This window comes from Saccopteryx bilineata, chromosome 2, assembly GCF_036850765.1.
Source record: "Saccopteryx bilineata isolate mSacBil1 chromosome 2, mSacBil1_pri_phased_curated, whole genome shotgun sequence".
Lineage (NCBI taxonomy): Eukaryota > Metazoa > Chordata > Mammalia > Chiroptera > Emballonuridae > Saccopteryx > Saccopteryx bilineata.
Window position 1 is genome coordinate 37,016,953 of NC_089491.1, and position 23,428 is coordinate 37,040,380.

General features: G+C 43.5%; 1 long non-coding RNA gene across 1 annotated transcript; it reads left to right on the forward strand.

Moving 5' to 3' along the window:
• The first annotated feature begins 108 nt into the window (after nucleotides 1-108).
• On the forward strand, nucleotides 109-9,370 carry LOC136324212 (uncharacterized). Its single transcript, XR_010729058.1, has 3 exons — nucleotides 109-181; nucleotides 2,394-2,802; nucleotides 3,618-9,370. It is a non-coding gene; the product is annotated as an uncharacterized lncRNA (long non-coding RNA).
• Nucleotides 9,371-23,428: the final 14,058 nt, after the last annotated feature.

Here is a 23,428-nt window from a genome sequence, read left to right on the forward strand (position 1 = left end):
ATCAAACCTCCCGGGCAGGAAGGGGCGGGGCGGGGGCGGGACGAGGCGCGCGCGCGCGGCGCTGGGTCTCAGTGAGGCGGGGGCGCGCGCTCGTCCCCGGACCGGAAGCGGGAAGTTCTGGATAGGGTGATCAAGTGTACCTTGGGGCAGTTAAGGTGTGGTTTCTTGGTGTCCAAACCGGGTAAGTCTCCCAGAGCGCGTGTTAAGATTCTAGAGTCTAGATGGCGTGGGCGTACAAAGTTTCCACATTAATTCAACCTTCTTACGTTGTTTCCTAAAGTTGATCTGCAGAGAAGTTGCTAGTAGTCATGGTTCTCTTTTTAGTTCTCCCCTCCAAATCTTACTAAAATATGTTCCAAAGAATAAACCTCCGCAAAGACCGATTTGTCCAATGGATAACTCAAGGTACTATAATCACCAATCTAGCATCACAATTGAAATCTTTCTAATGTTTTACTTTTGGGTCATTTTGTGACTTTCATAGCTATATGAACTACAATTATAATGATAACTTGATCCAGAAGGAAAAAAAAATTATAAACACAGTAGAGAAAAACATTAAGTATAAGTTTATATATGGGGTTTTTTTTGTTTGTTTTAGTGAGGGAGGAACAGACAGGCAGTGACAGACAGGAAGGGAGAGAGATGAGAAGCATCAACTCATAGTTGCAGCACCTTTTGTTGTTCACTGATTACTTTTTCATATGTGCCTTGACCTGGGAGCTCCAGCCTAGCCAGTGACCCCTTGCTCAAGCTGGTGACCTTGGGATCAAGACAGGGACCTTGGGCTTCAAGCCAGCAACCATGGGGTCTTGTCTATGATCCCATGCTCAAGCCATTCACCCTTCCCTCAAGCTGGCCAGCCCATGCTCAAGTCAGCAACCTTGGGGTTTCAAACCTGGGTCCTCAATGTCCCAGGCTGACACTCTATCCACTGTGCCACCACCTGGTCAGGCTATGTGGTGTTTTTTGGTTTGTTTTCTTTTGTTTTCCTGAAGTGAGAACCAGGGAGGCAGAGAGATAGACTCCTGCATTTGTCAAACGAGTTCCACTCGGAAAGCCCACCAGAGGGCGATGCTCTGCCCATCTGGGGCATTGCTCCAGTTGCAACCAGAGCCATTCTAATGCCTGAGGCAAAGGCCAGGGAGCCATCCTCAGCGCCCGAGCCAACTTTGCTCGAGTGGAGCCTTGGCTTGGGGAAGGGAAGAGAGAGATAGAGAGGAAGGAGAGGGGGAAAGGGTGGAGAAGCAGATGGGCCCTTCTCCTGTGTGCCCTGGCTGGGAATCGAACCTGGTATTTCTACACGCTGGGCCAATGCTTTACCACTGAGCCAGCCAGCCAGGGCAGGCTATGTATTTTTTTAAACAGACTTTTTCTTTTTAATTATTTATTTATTTACTTTTTAAATTTTTTTTTTTTACTTTTATTAATTTTTAGAGAGGAGAGAGAATGAGAGAGAGAGAGAGAGAGAGAAGGGGGAGGGAGGAGCAAGAAGTATCAACTCCCATATGTGCCTTGACCAGGCAAGCCCAGGGTTTTGAACCAGCAACCTCAGCATTCCAGGTTGACGCTTTATCCACTGCGCCACCACAGGTCAGGCCATAAACAGACTTTTTTATAAAACTTTTTTTTTTAATTTATTCATTATAGAGAGGGGAGAGAGAGAAGGGGGGAGGAGCAGGAAGCATCAACTCCCATATGTGCCTTGACCTGGCAAGCCCAGGGTTTTGAACCAGCAACCTCAGCGTTTCCAGGTTGATGCTTTATCCACTGCACCACCACAGGAAAACATTTTTAGATTCATAGCAAATTTGAGAGGAAGATACATTATGATAATCTGTGGAATAGAAATATGAGTTAGGAGAAAAAAGAGGGAAAATAGCAAGTGTTTAAAAATAAGTTGTGTAGCCTGACCTGTGGTGGCACAGTGAATAAAGTGTTGACCCGGAACACTGAGGTCACTGGTTTGAAACCCTGGGCTTGCCCGGTCAAGGCACATATGGGAGTTGATGCTTCCTGCTCATCCCCTTTCTCTCTCTCTCTCTTCTTTGTCTAAAATGAATAAATAAAATCTAAATAAAAAAATAGGTTGTGTATTTTTGTTAATGTATTTTTTAAAAGATTTTATTTACTGATTTTAGAGAGAAGAGGGGGAGAAAGAAGAGGGTGAAGGGAGGGAAGCATCAACTCACAGCAGCACAGGCAAGCCCAGGGCTTCAAATCAGCAACCTCAGCATTCCAAGTTCACACCTCATCCACTGCACCACCACAGTTCAAACACTGTTTATGTATTTTTTTAATGGGTGATAACAGATATCAATCACTTCAGTACTTCACATCCACTGGATATTTTTAATTTTTTTTTTTTTTTTTTTTTTTTGTATTTTTCTTAGGTTGGAAACGGGGAGGCAGTCAGACAGACTCCCGCATGCGCCCGACCAGGATCCACCGGGCATGCCCACCAGGGGGCGATGCTCTGCCCATCTGGGGCATCCCTCTGCTGCAATCAGAGCCATTCTAGCACCTGAGGCAGAGGTCACAGAGCCATTCTCAGCGCCCGGGCAAACTTTGTTCCAGTGGAGCCTCGGCTGAGGGAGAAGAAGAGAGAGACAGAGAGGAAGGAGAGGGGGAGGGGTGGAGAAGTAGATGGGCGCTTCTCCTGTGTGCCCTGGCCAGGAATCGAACCTGGGACTCCTGCACACCAGGCCGACACTCTACCACTGAGCCAACCGGCCAGGGCTGGATATTTAAAGGCATGATGTCACAGCTTTACTTTGAGATGTTTACAACAATCTAACAAAAGTAAGTTTACAGTTGTGAGTACATGAAATGAGTTTATTCTTGTATTATTATTTATTAATCATTATATTATTTATTTGTACAACTATAAACCTACTTTTGCCCACCCCTGTATTTAAAATAATCCATAAATTGCATCCCTTGTGACCATTCAAAATTATGATAAGAAAATTTAGATATCTATTTAAAGTTTTTCAAAATAATTTTGAGTGTACACATTCAAAAGAGTTTAAATATTACTGAATTAAGGAAAGTAATTATGCTGCAAGAGAAAACAGTCTAGAGCAAGAAGACAGCTCTATGTGCCTGTTTCCTCAGATGAACAATAAGAAGGTTGGAATATAATCCTGTTGCTCCCTGTTTTATGAGTCACTAACTGGGTGGATCGGGCCACTTTGGATGTAACATCTCTACCAATAATACCATTAGCAGCAGTAATAAAACCCACTACAATTTTTTGAACGATTAATGTGCACTTACACGCATCATCTCTATAACCAAAAGTCCACCCCTCTCACACAGGGTAATTCATGCTATTCATCCTTTCATTATCCGCAGTCTACCCTATGCCAGACCCTCGGGGTAATGCCAGAGAAAGGAAGAAAAGAGATATGGCTTCTGCTCAAGGTAACTCAAAGACAGAGAGGCAGATCCATAAACAACTATCTAATAAAAGGACCAAACAGAAGTACTAAATAAAAGTGCATGCAGCCATGCTGGTTTGAGTTCCAAGAGAGGAGCAATTATTTCTGACCAGGGGATTGAAGCATTTTGTACTGATGTTAGGCCTTTTTAAAAAAATTTTTTTTTTGACACAGGATGAAAATTCCCCAGACGGGAAGAAGCACAGAGGCAAGAAAACACAAGTTTCCTGGGAGAAAGGCACTTTGGGTAGAGCAACGAAGACTCAGTGTGGCAAGAAATAAAGAGCAAGTAAGCAGGGGGCCCATTTGAAGGGCCTGTGTGCCAGGCTGAAATAGAGAGAGGTGCTAACTGGGAAGAGGAGATGAACAGATGCATTTCAGAGAAAGCCCAGAGAAGCCCAGGCCTGGCCAGAGACCGTGGTATCTGTGTAGCTGAGCCCAGCCTGGTACACAATAGGAGCTTAAAATTTTACTTTTTGAAATAGTCTGAGAAGTACTTCTAGATTAAGGCAAGACAGCAGGTCCAAGGTCAGAAAAACTCAGGCCATACTTTGGGACCAGATGCGCTGCTGATCAGGCAGCTGTGGGCCTGGCTGCCTGGCCTCTGTTTTGCACTCAGTCCTCTTCCCTCCTGTGACAGCTGTTATGGACCCCTCCTTGCCTTGATTTCATCCCAGCAAAACTTCCTTGACTCTGCCTCCCCCATAGCAGGGCTGGCAGAGGATTCTGGAATGTGTGTAGAACTGAACTGGAGAACAAACAGGAGGGTTCAGCCGAAGAAATGGACCTGGCACCAGCAAGACTTACTGACAGTCCTCTAAAACTGGCAACCCCATAGCTGTGTTATCACTGTGCCCTTGACAAAGGCATGCAGAGCCCTCAGGAAATCCCAGTGAGTTCACACACCTTCCACCGCCAAGACCCAGAGGTCCCTGTACCAGATCTGAAATTTTCAGAGTCGGCCTGGATTCTAAGGCTCTCTACTAAGCAAACTTATGCCAAATGTTTACTGTGTGTAGAGACCAAGATGGAAGTGGTACTACTCACTCATCAACCCACCCAACAAATACTTACTGCATAGCAGCAAGTCCCTGCTCTCATAAAGCTTCTAGTGGGTGAGACAACCAACATGTAAACAAATAAGTGATTTCATTGCAGACCATGACACTTACTAAAAAAAACTAAGCACAGACAGGGGATAGAAAGTGAGGTGGGGAGAGAGTTGCTACTTAAAATAAGGTACTCTGGAAAGGCATCTCTGAGGAGGTAACAAGAAAGCAGGGGTGTGAAGGGTGAAAAATAGAGAGCCTGGGAAAAGAGCATCCCTCCACAGAGGGAACCTCAGAGACATTCTGAGCAGGCCCAAGCTCGGCATGTTCAAAGGCCTGTGTGGCTGGAGTGAAGGGAGCCAGGGGAGCTGGCAGGCGGAGAGGTGGGAGCCACGGGATTGTATAGGCCCCGCAGCTCAGGGAAGACTCATTGCGAATTTCACTCCAAGTGTGATGTAAAGTCACACTTGGGGAATGACAGTGACCTGATTTACATTTTTTAAAAGATTTTTTTAAAGGATTTTATTCATTTTAGAGAGAGAGGCAAGAGAGAGAAAGAGAAAGAGAAGGGGGGAGGAACAGGAAGTGTCAACTCCCATATGTACCTTGACCAGGCAAGCCCAGGGTTTCAAACCTGTGGCCTCAGCACTCCAGGTCAACACTTTATCCATGGTGCCATCACAGGTCAAGCTGGTTTACATTTTTTGATGATTTTTTTTTTTTAATTTAGTGAGAGGAGGGAGGCAGAGACAGACTCCCACATGTGCTGGGACTGGGATCTACCCAGCAAGCCCTCTAGGGGAAAATGGTCTGCCCATCTGGGGCCCTTGCTCTGTTGCAACTGGAGCCATTTTTTAGCACCTGAGGTGGAGGCCATGGAGCCATCTTCAGTGCCTGGGGCCAACTCACTCCAGTTGAGCCATGGCTGCAGGAGGGGAGGAAAAGAAACAGAGAGAGAAGCAAGAGAGGGAAGGATGAGGGAGCAGATGGGTGCTTCTCTTGTGTTCCCTGACCAGGAATTGAACCTGTGACATCCACACACCGGGCTGACACTCTACTGCTGCACCAACCAGCCAGGGCCTGATGCATTTTTTAAATTGATTTTAGAATGAGAGGAAGGGAAAGAGAGATGTTGATTTGTTGCTCCACCCACTCATGTATTCATTGGTTGATTCTTGTATATGCCCTGACCAGGAATCAAACCTGCAGCCCTGGCATGTCAAGATGATGCTCCATCCAACTGACTCACACAGCCAGGGCCTGATTTACATTTTTTAAAGACTATAAGGCAGCTATGTGGAGAACTAACTAGAAAAGGGAAAGGTTTAACCAGACCAGTTGAGAAAGCTATTGCTGTTCAAGTGGCTGATGGTGGCTTGGATTTAGTTGACGATAGTGGATGATGAAGAATTGTTGGGATGCTGGATGTATTTTGAAGGAAGAACCTATAAGATTTGCTGATGGATTGGCTCTTGGGGAGGGGGGGGGGGTTGAAGAAAAGAAAAGGATAATGCCACAGTTGGTTTTTTTTTTTTTTAACATTTTTTATTGACTTGAGAGGGAGAGAGAAGCATTGGTTTGTTTTTCCACTTAATTATATATTCATTGGTTGATTCTTATATGTGCCCTGACCAAGGATCAAACCCATAACCTTGGCATATTAGAATAACACTCTAGCCAACTGAGCTAACCAGCCAGGGCCAACAGCAAGGTTTCTGAGCTAAGCCACTGGGTGAATGGTGATGCCATCAATGAGATGGTTGTATATAGAAGTGGAGGTGGGCAGAAGTCTGGATTCAAGAATTCTATTTGAGACTTACTCATTTTGCAATGACAAGTAGGCGGCTAGATATGTGACTCTGGAATCCTGGAGATAGGTTGAGACTAGAGACAGACGGCGGAGACACCTGTGTTGAAGTGGCATTTAATCTCCAGGATTAGATGAGACATATGGGAACAGAGTAGAGATGTAGAAGAGGTTTGTGAGTTGTGCACCAGGACATGCCACAATGATGTGGTCAGGAAAAGAAGGAGTGGCTAAGGAGGTACAAGGACAACCACAAAGTAACTGAGAAGCCTGGAGAGGAAGTGCTTCAAGGACTGCATCATAAGCTACCGGTAGATTAAAATAAGATGAGACTTGAGAATTAACTATTGTCTAAAAAAGGTGGAGACTGTGATAAACTCCCAGTGAAGTGCTAGGGAACTTGCCCCACTGCAGTGGACTGAGGAGAAAGTGCAAGCTGAGGAAATGAGTGAAGAATCTGAGAGAACCCCCACAGGAACCCCTCAGCTGGCATTTTGTAAGAGACATCTTAATGAAGATACTCTTCACTGAGGTAGATGGAGTCGGAAACTAAAGAGGAAGTTGAGACTGCCAGGAAATAGAATAGTGAGAAGTGTTAAAACCCTTAGGCATGAGGAGCAAGAGGAGAAAATTGTATTAACTGAAGTTGGGTGAAGGGCCACTGAAAGGGTACCTGAAAGAGAAGTTGTAGTTAAGGGAAGTAGCACTCAGAAACGCAGCAAAGTAGGGAAGAAAAATGAAGAATAAATTGGGCTAAATTCTGTTGGGAGCCAGTACATAAGGCAGCCTGGAAATAAAATCCACAGAAGCCAGTTTCCCAGAGGAGGGATGTGAGCAGAATGGAGGGGAGCAGGAAAAACATCACCTCAGCTGTAAGGGGAGGGAGAGGACACATACAGGTGACTCTTACATAGATGAAAAGGGAAGATTGCGAGGCACAGAACTGGTTTAGAGAATGAGTGCAGATATCACACCCCAGCCTCACCACTCTTACCATGAACACCATGATTATATATTCCTGAGTGTTTTGAGAATTAAATGAGATGATGGATATAAGGTTCTTGGGCTCCAGGAATTATAGCTATTATTATGTGCTATTAGTTTATTTTAAAAGTAGCTTTGGTGTTTAGGAATCATGGTGATTTAATCTAGGCTCAATGAGGAAAACTAGTCCAACTTTGTGGGATCTCAAATGAAAGTGTTTCTCTTGGAACCTGTGGCTATATGTACTGTCACCACCTGATGGCAGCATATCCCAAGCATGGGTTCCATTATTGGAAGGGGACTCCTTCAACAAGTTTTTGGACCAGGAAGACAACCAGACCTCCTGCTGAAGTGCCCAGCACCACCTTCAAAGTAGCCTTGCCAAAAAGTCAAACCTGAATCAAATTAAGGCTCTGGATCCAACTACCAGTTTACAGGAAAGAAAGAGACATGTTAAACTACCTCAGGAGGATGTGAGGAGCAAAACCAGAGTATAGAAATCTCAACAGGACAAACACCTTAGTTTCTTCTTTTTCCAAAGAGAAAGAAAGGAGGGGAGGGAGAGAGAGAAAGAGAGAGAAGAAAAAAGCTGAAAGATTAACATATCACATTAAAAAAGCATTGATGGAAAAGTAAATGTAAAAAAAAAAAAGTAAATGTAGACTACCATATTTCCCCATGTATAAGACGCACTTTTTGGGGAAAAATTTGGGGTCTGAAAACTGGGTGCTTCTTATACAGTGGTTGTAGGTTTTTTTACTTGCATTTCCCGCTTTTTCATGCTTGTTTTTGCACTCATTGTTAAAGACAATGATTTGTCATCAGACACAGATGAGGACAAGCTAATGGATGGGAGTTTTGACAGTGATGAGTTGTATGAATTTTATGATGAATACACGTGAGTTCAATAACTTTATGTAATACATTTTTTTCAAATATTGGGCCCCAAAATTAAGGTGCATCTTATACATAGGGAAACATGGTAAGTATTGAATGATATTAAGGAAGCATTGTTACATTTGGGGTGTAACATTGGTCTTGCAGTTATACTTTTTATTTTTCAAATTTTATTGATTTTAGAGAGAGGGAGGGAGAAAGAGAGAGACAGACGGAAACATCGATCTGTCCCTTTATGTGCCCTGACCAGGGATTGAACCAACAACTTTTGCATATACGACAACTCTCTAACCAACCAAGCTATCCAGACAGGACTATGGTTACAGTTTTTCAAAGAAAGTACTTTAATTTTCTTTTAAAAGAGATACATATTGCCTGACCAGGCGGTGGCACAGTGGATAGAGCATCGGACTGGGATGTAGAAGGACCCAGGTTCGAGACCCCGAGGTCACCAGTTTGAGCGCAGGCTCATCTGGTTTGAACAAAGCTCACCAGCGTGGACCCAAGGTCACTGGCTTGAGCAAGGGGTTACTCAATCTGCTAAAGGTCCGCAGTCAAGACACATATGAGAAGGCAGTCAATGAACAACTAAGATGTCGCAGGGAAAAACTGATGATTGATGCTTCTCATCTCCGTTCTTGTCTGTCTGTCCCTCTCTCTGTCTCTGTAAAAAAAAAAAAAAAAATTAAAAGAGATACATATTGAAATATAGGTATAATGATAGAATGTTTGAGATTTACTTCAGAATAATCCTGGAAGAGAGAGGGTAAAGGAAAGGGAAGATAGATAAGTAAAGGTGGAAACAAAATGAATTAATAATGGTTGCAGTTGAGTAATAATACTTGGAAAGTCATTATGCAATTGTGTTATGGAATGTATGTTTGTGTCGCCTCAACACTCGTATGTTAAAACCCTGAAGCCCAGTGTGATGGTATTAGGGGGTGGGACCTCAGGGAGATGGTTAAGTTTAGATGATCATAGCAGGGCGCCCCATGATGGGATTAGTGACTGTATTAGAACAGGAAGAGACACCAGAGCTTCGTCTCTTTGCCATGTGAGAATAAGACGGCCATCTGCAAACCAGGAAGAAGGCTTTCAACAAAACTTGGCCATGTTTGGCACCCTGATCTCAGGCTTCCAAGCCTCCAGAACTATGAGAAATAAGTGAAATAAATGTGTTGCTTAAGCCACTCAGACTGTGGTATCTTGTTATAGCCACACAAGTACAAGGGTGGGCAGAACTAGGCTTAGAGTTCATATGGAAAATAATACAATAACAAATAATAATACAAGAATAAGCTCTGTGTTTCATGTACTCACAACTGTAAGCCTACTTTCATCATCTCTTGTATATGGTAGTTATTGTCAGGAAACCAGCAACATGAGTTTCACAGTGAAACTTTTTAGAAATTCAGAGTCTCAGGCCCCACCCCAGACCTACTGAGTCAGAATCTGCAGTTTAACAAGGTCCCCAGGTGAATCACAGGAACACTAAAGCTTGAGAAGTATCAGATTACACTGTTCTTTCTACTTTTGTGTTTGAAACTTCCACTGTAAACATATAAAAAAACTGAGAAATTATAAAAATAAAATTGATAACATAACAAATATTACATAAGAGAAGCTCATTTAATATTGGTTGGAGTGAGTTGGATGCTGCCCAGATAGAAAATATTTCTATTATTTCTAATTATTAAATCATAATTACAGTGTGTTAGGATTAAAATACCACCCATATCAACATATTTAATCTTTGCAAAAAGCTACTAACATAACCACTGTCACAGATTTCAGGAATGAGAAAACTAAAGTTTATAGAAGCCAAATGACTCATCCAAGAAGATCCCATAACTTTTAAGTGGAAAAACCAGAACTCTAAACCAGGACTTCAAACTCTAGAATCTGTTCTCTGTTCTACCACTACGCCATAATTCTAGGAATTGAAATGTGTCCCAGGCATCTGTGGTTTGTATTTACATAATTTGGATTGGGTTTTAGTCCTTTATATGTCTATTTTAAAAGTTTCTCAAAACATGGCTTGTTCCATAGTTACTTTTACTTCCTCCTTTAAGCTCCACTGACATTCTGCTGGGAAAATAATGCAACTTTGGCTTTTAAATTTTATATTACTCAAGAGATAATTATCTCAACCCTTACATTTATCTCATTCACAGGATCTTGAAACTTTAGGACTAAATGATTGAGTCATGAGAATGGCATCAGTGTTTCATGAATTTGTTAGTAGGCTGAAATCACTTTGGCAACCCTAAAAATTCCTGATGGTCATCTCATATCCTAGCCAGTGGTCGGCAAACTCATTAGTCAACAGAGCCAAATATCAACAGTACAACTATTGAAATTTCTTTTGAGAGCCAAATTTTTAAAACTTAAACCGTATAGGTAGGTACATTCCTTATCGAGGTAGCGCCCATACGTGGTATTTTGTGGAAGAGCCACACTCAAGGGGTCTAAGAGCCGCATGTGGCTCGCAAGCTGCAGTTTGCCGACCAAGGTCCTAGACCCTGTGAGGGAAGAACCAGGCATGGGTTCCCCAGGAATTCCAATATGCAGTCTAGTTTGAGAACCAGTGATCTAGCTATTCTCAGAGGAAACAGTGCTACCACTTAGGGAACAGTTTGGAAATTTATGGGGTAATTTTAATTGCCAAAAATATTAAGAATGCCTGAAAAATAAATAGTGATAACACCTAGTGCTGGTGAAGATGCAGAGAAACTGGATCACTCATACATTGCTGGTGAGAATGTAAAATGGTACAGCTGCTCTGAGAAATAGTTGGGCAGTTTCTTTAAAACCCAAAATGGACTTAACGTGACTGAGCAGTCACCCTTGGGCATTGATCCCAGAGAAATGACAATATATTTTTCACACAGTAATATGTTCATAAAGTCATAACATCTTTATTCATAATAGTCAAAAGCCAGAAACAACCATGTCATTTTCCTTTTTAGTTCCTTGAATTTATTTTATTTTAAAAAAATTTTCAATTACAGTTGACATACAATATTATATTAGTTTTAGGTATACATATGGAACTTCTATACCATGTGTAATAGTTAATTTTGTGTCAACTTGACTAGCTACAGAATGCAAAAATTAAATTTTATTTCTGGGTGTATCTGAATGAGATTAGCATTTGAATTGGAGGACTCAGAGTAGATTGTCCCCCCCCAATGTAGGTGGGCATATTGCAATCCATTGAGGCCTGAACAGAACAAAAGACTAAAGGTGGGAGGATTTATCCTTTTTCCTTCCATATTGCTTGAGCAGCTGGGATACCTCCTCTCATCTTCTGCCCCTGGGCTAGGATTTATACCATCCGCTCCCCTGCTCCCGTGATTCTCAGGTGTGGGGACTCTGAATTACACCACTGGCTTTCCTGGGTCTCCAGTTTGCAGATGGCAGATAGTGGGACTTCTCGGCCAGCATAATTGCATGAGCCAATTCTTCATAATCTCTTTCTGTCTCTGTCTGTCTGCCTCTCTCTATATATATACATACATACATCTACATGTCTCTAAATATAAGTATAGATGTGTGTGTATTATATATATTCAAAGTATAGATATGTGTGTATTATATATATTCAAAGGGAAACTAGAGACATGTGCCCAGCTGGATTTTAGGATCGTCATGAATCAGTAACTGCTATGTGCTGTTCCCTGGCTCTGTAAAGGATAGTGTCTAATGTAGTTCTCTTACTCCTGCCTCAGCCTTGCACATTAAATGTGTGGAGGAAAGATAACTTGTTATTCACAGCCCTCTGCATCTGAAGATCTGTACCTGAGGTGCCTCCTTCAGAGCTAGACTTGATTTAGATGATAAGCTCCTAGACCTCAAACCAATGCCTTAATAGAATGAGACTTTTGAATGGGCATATTTTGTATGTGGGAGAGCTGTGAATTGTGATGGCGAGAGGACTGACTGTAGTGGAGGGTCACCAAACATGGTTTGGGTCGATTCCTTTCCTCCCTGTACACACATGCCATTCCTCTAGCAAGAGATAAAATCTACTTCTCCACCCTTTGAATTTGGGCTAGACTTGGGACTCATTTTGTCAGGAAGAATATGGCAAAAGTGTCCCTGGGTCAGTATGAGGCCTAGCCTTTAACAGAACTGGCTTGATGCCCTCTTACAAGCCAGCCACCGTGTAACAATGAGACTAACCTGAGACCACCATGTTGTGAGGAAGCCTAAGGTACCCGGTGGAGAAAAAGACAACGTGGAAGAGCACCAAGGCACCTTCAGCTGCCCAGCTGCAGCTGAGTGCATCGACTGACCCAGCCACTGTCATGTGGAACAAAAGCTCCACCCAGTCCAGCCTGGACTTCCTAACCCACAGATTCATGAGAATAAGATATTGTTGTGGCCTGACCAGGCGGTGGCGCAGCGGATAGAGCGTCAGACTGGAATGCAGAAGGACCCAGGTTCAAGACCCCGAGGTCGCCAGCTTGAGCACGGGCTTATCTGGTTTGAGCAAAGCTCACCAGCTTGGACCCAAGGTCGCTGGCTCGAGCAAGGGATACTTGGTCTGCTGTAGCCCCCTGGTCAAGGCACATATGAGAAATCAATGAACAACTAAGGTATCACAACGAAAAATGGATGATGCTTCTCATCTCTCTCCATTCCTGTCTATCTATCCCTCTCTCTGACTCTCTGTCTCTGCTCTCTGTCTCTTAAAAAAAAAAAAAGATATTGTTGTGTTAAGCCACTGAGTTTTGGGGTCATATTTTTAGGCAGCAAGAAATAATTATCACCTGAATGGCTCAAGGCATTCCCATGCAGAAAAGCAAATACTATTAGCTTTGATTGCAAAGATTATAATTCCTCCCTGAGAAAGTTTTCTTAATTTAGATTCAGAGCAAGGTTTTCATTTTATAGCACAAGGTTTTCGACATGTATATAAAAACTTAAACATCAAATTTTAACCATGTAACTATGTGTGTATCACCCTCAAAACTCTGACAAATAGACTACAAAGCAAGAACTGAGTACATTTTGGAAAAAGACAGCTTTAAATAGATGAGCCATTTTCAGTTATCACAATGTACATGCAAACTGTAATTTAAAAGACCATGAGCCTCAGCCGGTTCCCAGGCCAAGATTGGACTCCATGTCAACACACCCATTCCAATTGGGAGAACTGAGTACAAAAAATGGAATTCAGGATAAAGTCCAACCAAGCCTATTTGTTCAACCTTATGAAATTCTTTTGGCCACTCCCATGGATGTACTTTGTACCAGACCACCCATGTGGATACACACATCTCATTACAAGCCTATCCGGAGACTGGAGACAAGCCACAGCCACATCAAAAGCATTGAAAACTAAATATCTCTGACTCCTTTGCAAATTACCAGTACCATTTAAGATCATGATAGCCTGAAAGGGAACCCTTAAGATTTTCCTGCTCTATAGTGGCTTTCTCCTGCAGAGGGAAGTGGCATCTATAACAAAGAGATGCCCTCAGTGAAGTATTCTTAAAAAAAATTACAGAGAGCCTGACCAGGCGGTGGCGCAGTGGAAAGAGCGTCGGACTGGGATGCAGAGGACCCAGGTTCGAGACCCCGAGGTCACCAGCTTGAGCACAGGTTCATCTGGTTTGAGCAAAAGCCCACCAGCTTGAACCCAAGGTCGCTGGCTCCAACAAGGGGCTACTCGGTCTGCTGAAGGCCCGCGGTCAAGGCACATATGAGAAAGCAATCAATGAACAACTAAGGTGTTGCAACGCACAATGAAAAACTAATGATTGATGCTTCTCATCTCTCTTTATTCCTGTCTGTCTGTCCCTGTCTATCCCTCTCTCTGACTCTCTCTCTGTCTCTGTAAAAAAAAGAAAAAATTACAGAGATATACAGGATGAATATCCCCAGGACTAACTCTCTGAACCAGGAAACCTCAGAGTGAATCCTGCCTGTAGCATTCCTTGCAGTTTTTATCTTGCTTGCAATCATGGCTTGCTACTGCCTACCAGGAATATCTTCCTTCCTTCCCCCCACTCACTTTCTCTGTCATGTAGTGATGATAACAATTATCTCTAGAAAGGCATATTCACGACCCAATGAACATGTAAGTATGAATATGTGGAGTAGTCTATTCCAAGATGGGAGACTATAATAAGGAAAGCACTACTATTACTACATAATAAAACACTGGAAAATGTCATGCAGGCAAAATCTCAGTCATAAAAAATACCTTCAATGTTTTACTCACCTGCACAAATTTTGTCATGCTTTTTATAAGGATCCTAAATATATTATTGGACAAATAACTGTGACTTCTTTCAAATACACATTATTGTTACTCTTTTAAAAAGACTTTTTTTTTGTACTTTTCTGAAGTGAGAAGCCAGGAGGCAGAGAGACAGACTCCCGCATGTGCCCAACTGGGATCCACCCAGCATGCCCACCAGAGGGCAATGCTCTGCCCATCTGGGGCATTGCTCCTTTACAACCAGAGCCATCCTAGCACCTGAGGCAGAGGCTATGGAACCATCCTTAGCACCCGGTCCAACTTTGCTCCACTGGAGCCTTGGCTGCAAAGGGGAAGAGAGAGACCAAGAGAAAGGAGAGGGGGAAGGGTGGAGAAGCAGATAGATGCTTCTCTTGTGTGCCCTGGCTGGAAATCGAACTCAGGACTTCACAGGCCGTGCTGATGCTCTACCGCTGAGCCAACCAGCCAGAGCTAAAAAGCATTTAAAAAAAAACAGAACAGGACCTTTTTATATTGGAAGACCTGAAACATACAACAGTGAACAAAATAGTGTAATGAACTGTACATCATCACAACATTTAACTAATGGACAGTCTGGTTTCATCTATACCCCTGCCTACTACCCTCCTGCCCATATTATTTGGAAGAAAGCCCTTGATATTTTATCTTTTCATATGAATATTTTACAATGCATGACTAAAAAATAAGAACTATTATAAAAACATAACCACAGCCTGACCAGGCAGTGGCGCAGTGGATAGAGCATCGGACTAGGATGTGGAAGGACCCACGTTCGAGACCCCGGGGTTGCCAGCTTGAGCACGGGCTCATCTGGCTTGAGCAAAAAGCTCACCAGCTTGGACCCAAGGTCACTGGCTCGAGCTGGGGGTTACTCAGTCTCCTGAAGGCCCGCGGTCATGGCACATATGAGAAAGCAATCAATGAACAACTATGGTGTCGCATCGATAAACTGATGATTGATGCTACTCATCTCTCTCCGTTCCTGTCTGTCTGTCCCTATCTATCCCTCTATCTGACTCTCTCTCTGTCCCTGTAAAAAATAATAATAATAATAACCACAATGCCATTCTCACATGTAAAAACTTAATAAAACTTCTTTAATATAATCAAATACCCAAAGTGCACATTTTCTCAATTATCCCATTTTTTCCCAGTTTGTTCAAATCGGGAATCAAATAAAATCTATATTTTGCAATTGGTTGCTATGTTCCTTAAGTCTCTTTTAATCTGTAGGATTTTAGGCTTTGCAGGTTATACAGTTTCTGTTGACACCACTCACTTCTGCCAATGAAGTGCAGAAGCAGCCATAAACAATATGTAAATTAATTATCATGTTTTAATAAAACTTTATTGACCTTGAAATTTGAGTTTCATATAAGTCTTATTATTCTCATTTGACATTTTTCCCAACCATTTAAAAATGTAAATACCATTGTTAGCTCACAGGCTTTACAAAATTAGGCGGTAGACTGGATTTAGTCCATGGGAAGGATTTATTTAGCCTATTGGCCAAAGTTTGCTGACCCTTGCTCTAAATCAAAAGTTCTGCACAGAAATGACCAGCCATTGGTGCAGTGGATAGAGCATCAAACTGGGATGCAGAGGAGCCACGTTTGAAACCCCAAGGTTACCGGCTTAAGCATGGGCTCATCCAGCCTGAGCATGGGCTCACCAGCTTGAGTGCGAGGTCGCTGGCTTGAGCCCAAGGTCGCTGGCTTGAGCAAGGGGTCACTCGCTTTGCTGCAGCCCCTCCACCCCTGGTCAAGGCACATATGAGAAAGCAATCGAACAACTTAAAAAGACTAAGGAGCCGCAATGAAGAATTGATGCTTCTCGCCTGACCAGGCGGTGGCGCAGTGGATAGAGCGTCGGACTGGGATGCGGAGGACCCAGGTTCAAGACCCTGAGGTCACCAGCTTGAGCGCGGGCTCATCTGGTTTGAGCAAGGCTCACCAGCTTGGACCCAAGGTCACTGGCTCAAGCAAGGGGTTACTCGGTCTGCTGAAGTCCCATGGTCAAGGCACATGTGAGAGGGCAATCAATGAACAACTAAAGTGTCGCAATGCACAACGAAAAACTAATGATTGATGCTTCTCATCTCTCTGTTCCTGTCTGTCTGTCCCTATCTCTCCTTCTCTCTGACTTTCTCTGTCTCTGTAAAAAAATAAATAAAAAAAATTAAAATAAAAATAAAAAAAAAAGAATTGATGCTTCTCATCTCTCCCCTTTCCTGCCTGTCTGTCTCTATCTGTCCCTCTCTCTGTCCCTTTCTCTGTTTCTGTCACACAAAAAAGAATAAAATGCCTTTTAAAAAATTTAAAAAGAAAAACTTCTGCACAACTATTTCCGAATTTGAAATCTGGTTTGTTGGGGGATGGAAGTAAGTTATAAATGCATGTAATATCCCCACATCAGCATAAGACAAGAAATAAAGATGACTGTTACATCTCATTTTAACTGCCTGGGTGACAGTGCCTAGAACTATGAGGTCTAAAGTCTCACTTTATTTCAAACATGATTTTTATAGATGAAATGAGGTCTTGAGAAAATTTTGAAGCCAGGAAAGAAAAGTAATTGATCATGGTTCATGAACTCTGCAGTTTGATACTTGGTATTGATAAATGAAAATCTCCAGCTTCTCCAAACAATTTATGTGAAAAAGACACCTGCCTGACCAGGAGGTAGCGCAGTGGCTAGAACATCAGACTGGGATGCTGAGGACTCAGGTTCGAAACCCCAACGTCGCCAGCTCGAGTGCAGGCTCATCTGGTTTGAGCAAAAGCTCACCAGCTTGAGCACAAGGTCGCTGGCTTGAGCAAGGGGTCACTCAGTCTGTTGTAGCCCTCGGTCAAGGCACATATGAGAAAACAATGAACAACTAAGGTGCCACAACAAAGAATTGATGCTTCTTATCTCTCTCCCTCCTGTCTGTCTGTCCCTATCTGTCCCTCTCTCAGACTCTCTCTGTCTCTATCACAAAATAAAGGACACCTAATATTGTTTAAATTAGCTTGACAGTTTAGCAAAATAGCATAACAGATGCTCAGCAATGAGTGAAGGTCTTTCCTTTTTGAAAAGTGACTCTCTCTTGCCTGACCAGGTGGTGGTGCAGTGGATGGAGCATCGGACTGGGATGCGGAAGGGCCCGGGTTCGGGACCCCGAGGTCACCAGTTTGAGCTCAAAAAGCTCACCGGCTTGGACCCACGCTGGCTCTAGCAAGGGGTTCCTCGGTCTGCTGAGGGCCCATGGTCAAGGCACGTGTGGGAGGGCAGTCGATGAACAACTAAGGTGTCGCCACGAGGGACTGATGATTGGTGCTTCTCATCTCTCTCCGTTCCTGTCTGTCTGTCCCTCTCTCTGACTCTGTCTCTGTTAAAAAAATAAAAAAATAAAAGTGACTCTCAATCATGACTGTATATTGAAATCACCTGGAAACTTTTACAACTCCAAATGCCTCTGCCCTTCCTCCAACAGTTAGCTGAATCTCTGGGGAAGAGAACTCCCCAGGTGATTCTAATTTGTATCCAAGGCTGAGAACCACTACTATAGTATAATGTTCAGAAGTTCTGCTCCTTGTCCAGGTGCAGTGTGTTATGCCCAATGTCAAAAGACACAACTTATGCCTGACCAAGTGGTGGCGCAGTGGATAGAGCGTCGGACTGGGATGCCGAGGACCCAGGTTTGAGACCCCCAGGTCGCCAGCTTGAGCGCGGGCTCATCTGGTTTGAGCAAAGCTCACCAGCTTGGACCCAAGGTCACTGGCTCGAGCAAGGGATTACTCGGTCTGCTGAAGGCCCACAGTCAAGGCACATATGAGAAAGTAATCAATGAACAACTAAGGTGTCACAACGAAAAACTGATTGATGCTTCTCATCTCTCTCTGTTCCTGTCTGTCTGTCCCTGTCTATCCTTCTCTCTGACTCTGTCTCTGTAAAAAAAAAAAAAAAAGACACAACTTACAACACTTGCAATGATCCTGCATAGCTTAACTCCTAAGTAGATTCAGACCCTTTGATTATAGACACCTGGTCTTTCTTTCTGCCTTGAACCTGTGTGCCAGGGCCAGGTGAATTCCAGGTGGACTCTTGAATTCCATGTCTGTAACCTTGGCAAAAAATGCTACAGGTACAAATCAATTTAAAAAATAGCGAAAGACCTGAACAGACACTTCATAGAAGATATGTGAATAAGCACATGAAAAGGTTCTCAACATCGTTAGTCATCAGGGAAATGCATATTAAAGACATAACGAGGCCCTGGCCGGTTGGCTCAGCGGTAGAGCGTCAGCCTGGCGTGCGGGGGACCCGGGTTCGATTCCCAGCCAGGGTACATAGGAGAAGCGCCCATTTGCTTCTCCACCCCGCCCCCCTCCTTCCTCTCTGTCTCTCTCTTCCCCTCCCGCAGCCAAGGCTCCATTGGAGCAAAGATGGCCCGGGTGCTGGGGATGGCTCCTTGGCCTCTGCCCCAGGCGCTAGAGTGGCTCTGGTCGTGGCAGAGCGAGGCCCCGGAGGGGCAGAGCATCGCCCCCTGGTGGGCAGAGCTTCGCCCCTGGTGGGCGTGCCGGGTGGATCCCGGTCGGGCGCATGCGGGAGTCTGTCTCACTGTCTCTCCCCGTTTCCAGCTTCAGAAAAATACAAAAAAAAAAAAAAAAAAGACATAACGAGCCTGACTAGGCAGTGATGCAGTGGATAGAGCATCGGACTGGGATGCGGAAGGACCCAGGTTTGAGACCCTTGTTTTGCAATGGCTCCCATTGCAACCAAGCAACGCCCCAGTTGGGCAGGGCATCACCCTCTGGTGAGCATGCTGGGTGGATCCCAGTAGGGCATATGCGGGGGTCTGTCTGCCTCCCTGCTTTTTACTTCAGAAAAATACAATAAATAAATTCAGCCAGAAACCTAACAAGCAAAAGAAAAGAGAATCAAATGAAGAACAGAAGACAGGCAGGCTAGAGATAATTTAATCAAGTATATATAAAACACTGAAAAGTAGTATCTAGTCTCAGCTGAAATGAACCCTTACCCCCATGAAATAGGCCATGATGTCGTTGGCCAGTTCTTTTTTTTTTTTTTTTTTTGTATTTTTTCTGAAGCTGGAAACGGGGAGAGACAGTCAGACTCCCGCATGCGCCCGACCGAGATCCACCCGGCACGCCCACCAGGGGCGACTCTCTGCCCCTCCTGGGCGTCGCTCTGCCGCGACCAGAGCCACTCTAGCGCCTGGGGCAGAGGCCAAGGAGCCATCCCCAGCACCCGGGCCATCTTTGCTACAATGGAGCCTTGGCTGCAGGAGGGGAAGAAAGAGACAGAGAGGAAGGAGGGTGGGGGGAAGCAAATGGGCGCTTCTCCTATGTGCCCTGGCCGGAAATCGAACCCTGGTCCCCCTCACGCCAGGCTGACGCTCTACCGCTGAGCCAACCGGCCAGGGCCTCGTTGGCCAGTTCTGATGGTTAGAATTCCTTGTAGTGAGTCAAGGCTTGTTTTCTTGGTTCTAGCTGTACCATGGGAACCATAGAGCCCATTTCAAATACACTTCCCCAAGATAGTTCTTCAAGTATTAGGAAATAGTGAGTGTATGTCTCCAGAGTTATCTCTTTCCAAACTAAATATACTCTGGACTGCCATTCATCTTTCAAAGGACATGGCTTCAAGTTCCTTGACTCAGGCTTATCCATTCAACAAAGAGTAATCAACCATATCACATGCGCCAGGTTCTGTGGGAGTAACTGGGAATACAGAGGTGAATAAGACAGAGTTCCAACACTCAAAGGGTTTGTTACTGAATAGGAATGGCCGACAAACAGAAGCTCCTAAACCATTGCACCAACCCTAGTAGAAGATGTGTAAGTACAGGGGATCCTTGGCTTATGACACAGTTCTATTCCTACAAAAGTGACATAACCCGAATTTTGGTGTAAGTCGAAACACACACTAGCCTAACACAAATGGAACACTAACACTTTTAACAGTCCAAAATGGTGTAGGTGAGCATACTGGAGGACACCAACTCCCTCACTCATATGCCGCATTTCTGTGTATTCTTCTGACACACGCAACCAAACTACGTAGTTCATTTGTGTATTCCATAAGTACAATGCTAACAGCATAAACTGAAACAATCACATCTCAATTTTTTAAAGTTTTTATAGGAGTGAGAGTTGTAAACTTGAAACGTCCTATGTCGAGACTATTGTAACCTGAGGACCCCCTGTAAAGGGAGAGTCCAAAGACAGTTTCACTCAGGAGGTCAGTCAGGAAGGCTTCTTGGAGGTGGTGAGACATTTTCCATAAATAACTTTATCTTTCTCTTCATCCAAGGACTTTACCTCCTTCTTTCCTTGGCATTTCTCTAACACATCCTGTTGGAGTGTTATGTTTCAGAAAAACTTTTTAAAATATATTCATCTGCCACCTTAGAAATGTTTTTATAAGAAGAAAATCTAGCAGCTTGTGACAAGAATGACTATTTCAGCACATGAAGTCTGAGATAATTTCACCAGATCCCATTCTTCTTACAGTCCCTCCAAACTGGCTTCCTCTCTTTTATCATTCTTCTCTTTTTCTTCTTCTCTCTTTTAGTCTTTCTCTCACTCCTCCACTCAAGGCATGTTTACATTTTCATAGTTATTCCTCACAGCACAGCTTTTAAAAATAACTTCCAAGGGGTTCATGAACTTGGCAGAAGGCATAGCTGGAAAGTGGCCCGAACAGGATTTGAACCTAGCTGTTCCAGTATTCACACACAATTACAGGAAAAGAGGTAAGAGAATTTCTACCTGACCCTTTGCTAATTTAAAAGTGTATATTTGAAAACAATCATTTCTATGACACATCAGGCCTAACTCTCCCATTTAGTTGTCTCTATCTTTCCTAAATAAAATGAGCTCTCCTAATGGCTTTTAACCTGTTCCTGCTAAATGTACGACATCCAGCTATTCATCAACACTTTCACACTGAACAATTGTCTTGTCATACTGTCCTGAGCAGATAAATTTGTCAGTCCTTTATCTTATCTTGGAGGGATGCAGCAAGATATAATAAACACAATGTTTTTTAAACTTCAGTAATTTGCGTATCACTTTTATGATATTTACTACATTCTTATACCAGTCACACTACTTTAAAATGTTTTTAATTTTTAAAATATTTTTTATTTATTGGTTTTACAGAGCAAGAGAAAAGGGGGAGAGAAAGAGAGTGAGATCTATTTATTGTCCCACTTACTTATGCATTCATTTTTTGGTTGATTTTTGTATGTGCCCTGACTGGGGATCAAACCTTGGCTTATCAGGAGGATACTCTAACTAAGCTACCAGGCTAGGACAAAAAAAATATTTTATTTTTATTTATTTATTTATTTTAGAGAGGGAGAGAGAGAGAGAGAGAGAGAAGGGGGGAGGAGCAGGAAGCATCAACTCCCACATGTGCCTTAACCAGGCAGCTCCAGGGTTTCGAAATGGCAACCTCAGTGTTTCCAGGTTGACATTTTATCCACTGTGCCACCACAGATCAGGCCAAATATTTTAAATTTAATTCATTCACCTTTTTAAGTTAAATTTTAAAAGGAACTTTAGATCGCTATATAATGTCTTTACCCATAAAATTAAAGTGTGATTTTTATGCTTCCTAAACATTAAAAAAAATGCATAATTACTAGTATCTTTAAATGTTTGTCTTGAACTACTGAAAATAATTGCAGGAGAGCATCCGTGAAACCAGGGATGCTCCATGCAAAACTCTAAGGGTGCCATTTGCATTGTGCTCATGTCAGAGCTGTTCAGGGCACAGCCTAGGGTTGTACACATTAGCCCTGAGTAAACACTGAAACTTTAAGAAACAGTGGAAACTAGAAAGAGTACTTAGTGGGAGTCTGTAAACCTGTGCTATAGCCCTGGCACTGTCACTGATTTGCTGGGTGACCACAGGCAAATCCTTCCTTCTATCTAGTCCCCAGCTTCCAGATCTGAAAAATGAGGAGGTTGGATTGGAAGAGCTGTAGAGATCTTTTCAGTTGTTATAATCCTCCTTTTGAAGAGCTCTAGTCACTTGAGATATAATTTTGAGACTTACCCTAGCTTATTTATTTATTTATTTATTTTGTATTTTTCTGAAGCTGGAAACGGGGAGAGACAGTCAGACAGACTCCCGCATGCGCCCGACCGGGATCCACCCGGCATGCCCACCAGGGGGCGACGCTCTGCCCACCAGGGGGCGATGCTCTGCCCCTCGGGGCGTCACTCTGTTGCGACCAGAGCCACTCCAGCGCCTGGGGCAGAGGCCAAGAAGCCATCCCCAGCGCCCGGGCCATCTTTGCTCCAATGGAGCCTTGGCTGTGGGAGGGGAAGAGAGAGACAGAGAGGAAGGAGAGGGGGAGGGGTGGAGAAGTAGATGGGCGCTTCTCCTGTGTGCCCTGGCCAGGAATCGAACCCGGGACTTCTGCACGCCAGGCCGATGCTCTACCACTGAGCCAACCGGCCAGGTTGTTACCCTAGCTTTTATTTATTTAATTTTTTAAAAAATATTTTATTGATTGATTTAAGAAAGAGGGGAAGGAGAGAGAAAGGGGGAGAAGCAGGAAGCATCAACTCATAGTAGTTGCTTCTCCTATGTGCCTTCACTGGGCAAGTTCCGGATTTTGAACCATGACCTCAGCATTCCAGGCCAAAGCTCTATCCATTGCACCACCACAGGTCAGGTGATTTATTTTATGTTTTATTGATTGCTTTTAGAGAGAGAGAGAGAGAGAGAGAGAGAGAGAGAGAAGCATTCACTTGTTTATTGATCGCTTCCTGTATGTGCCCTGACCAAGGATCAAACCCACAACCTTAGTATTTCCAGACAATGCTCTAAATGACTGACCAAGCTAACTGGCCAGGGCCTTCTTTCAGTTTTTAATCCTATGGGATTAAAAACCTTATTGTTATTATAATTCAGTCAGATACAATGGAGACTTATAAACTGAGAAAAAGAATTTTCTTTGTTCCTGTGCTTAGGA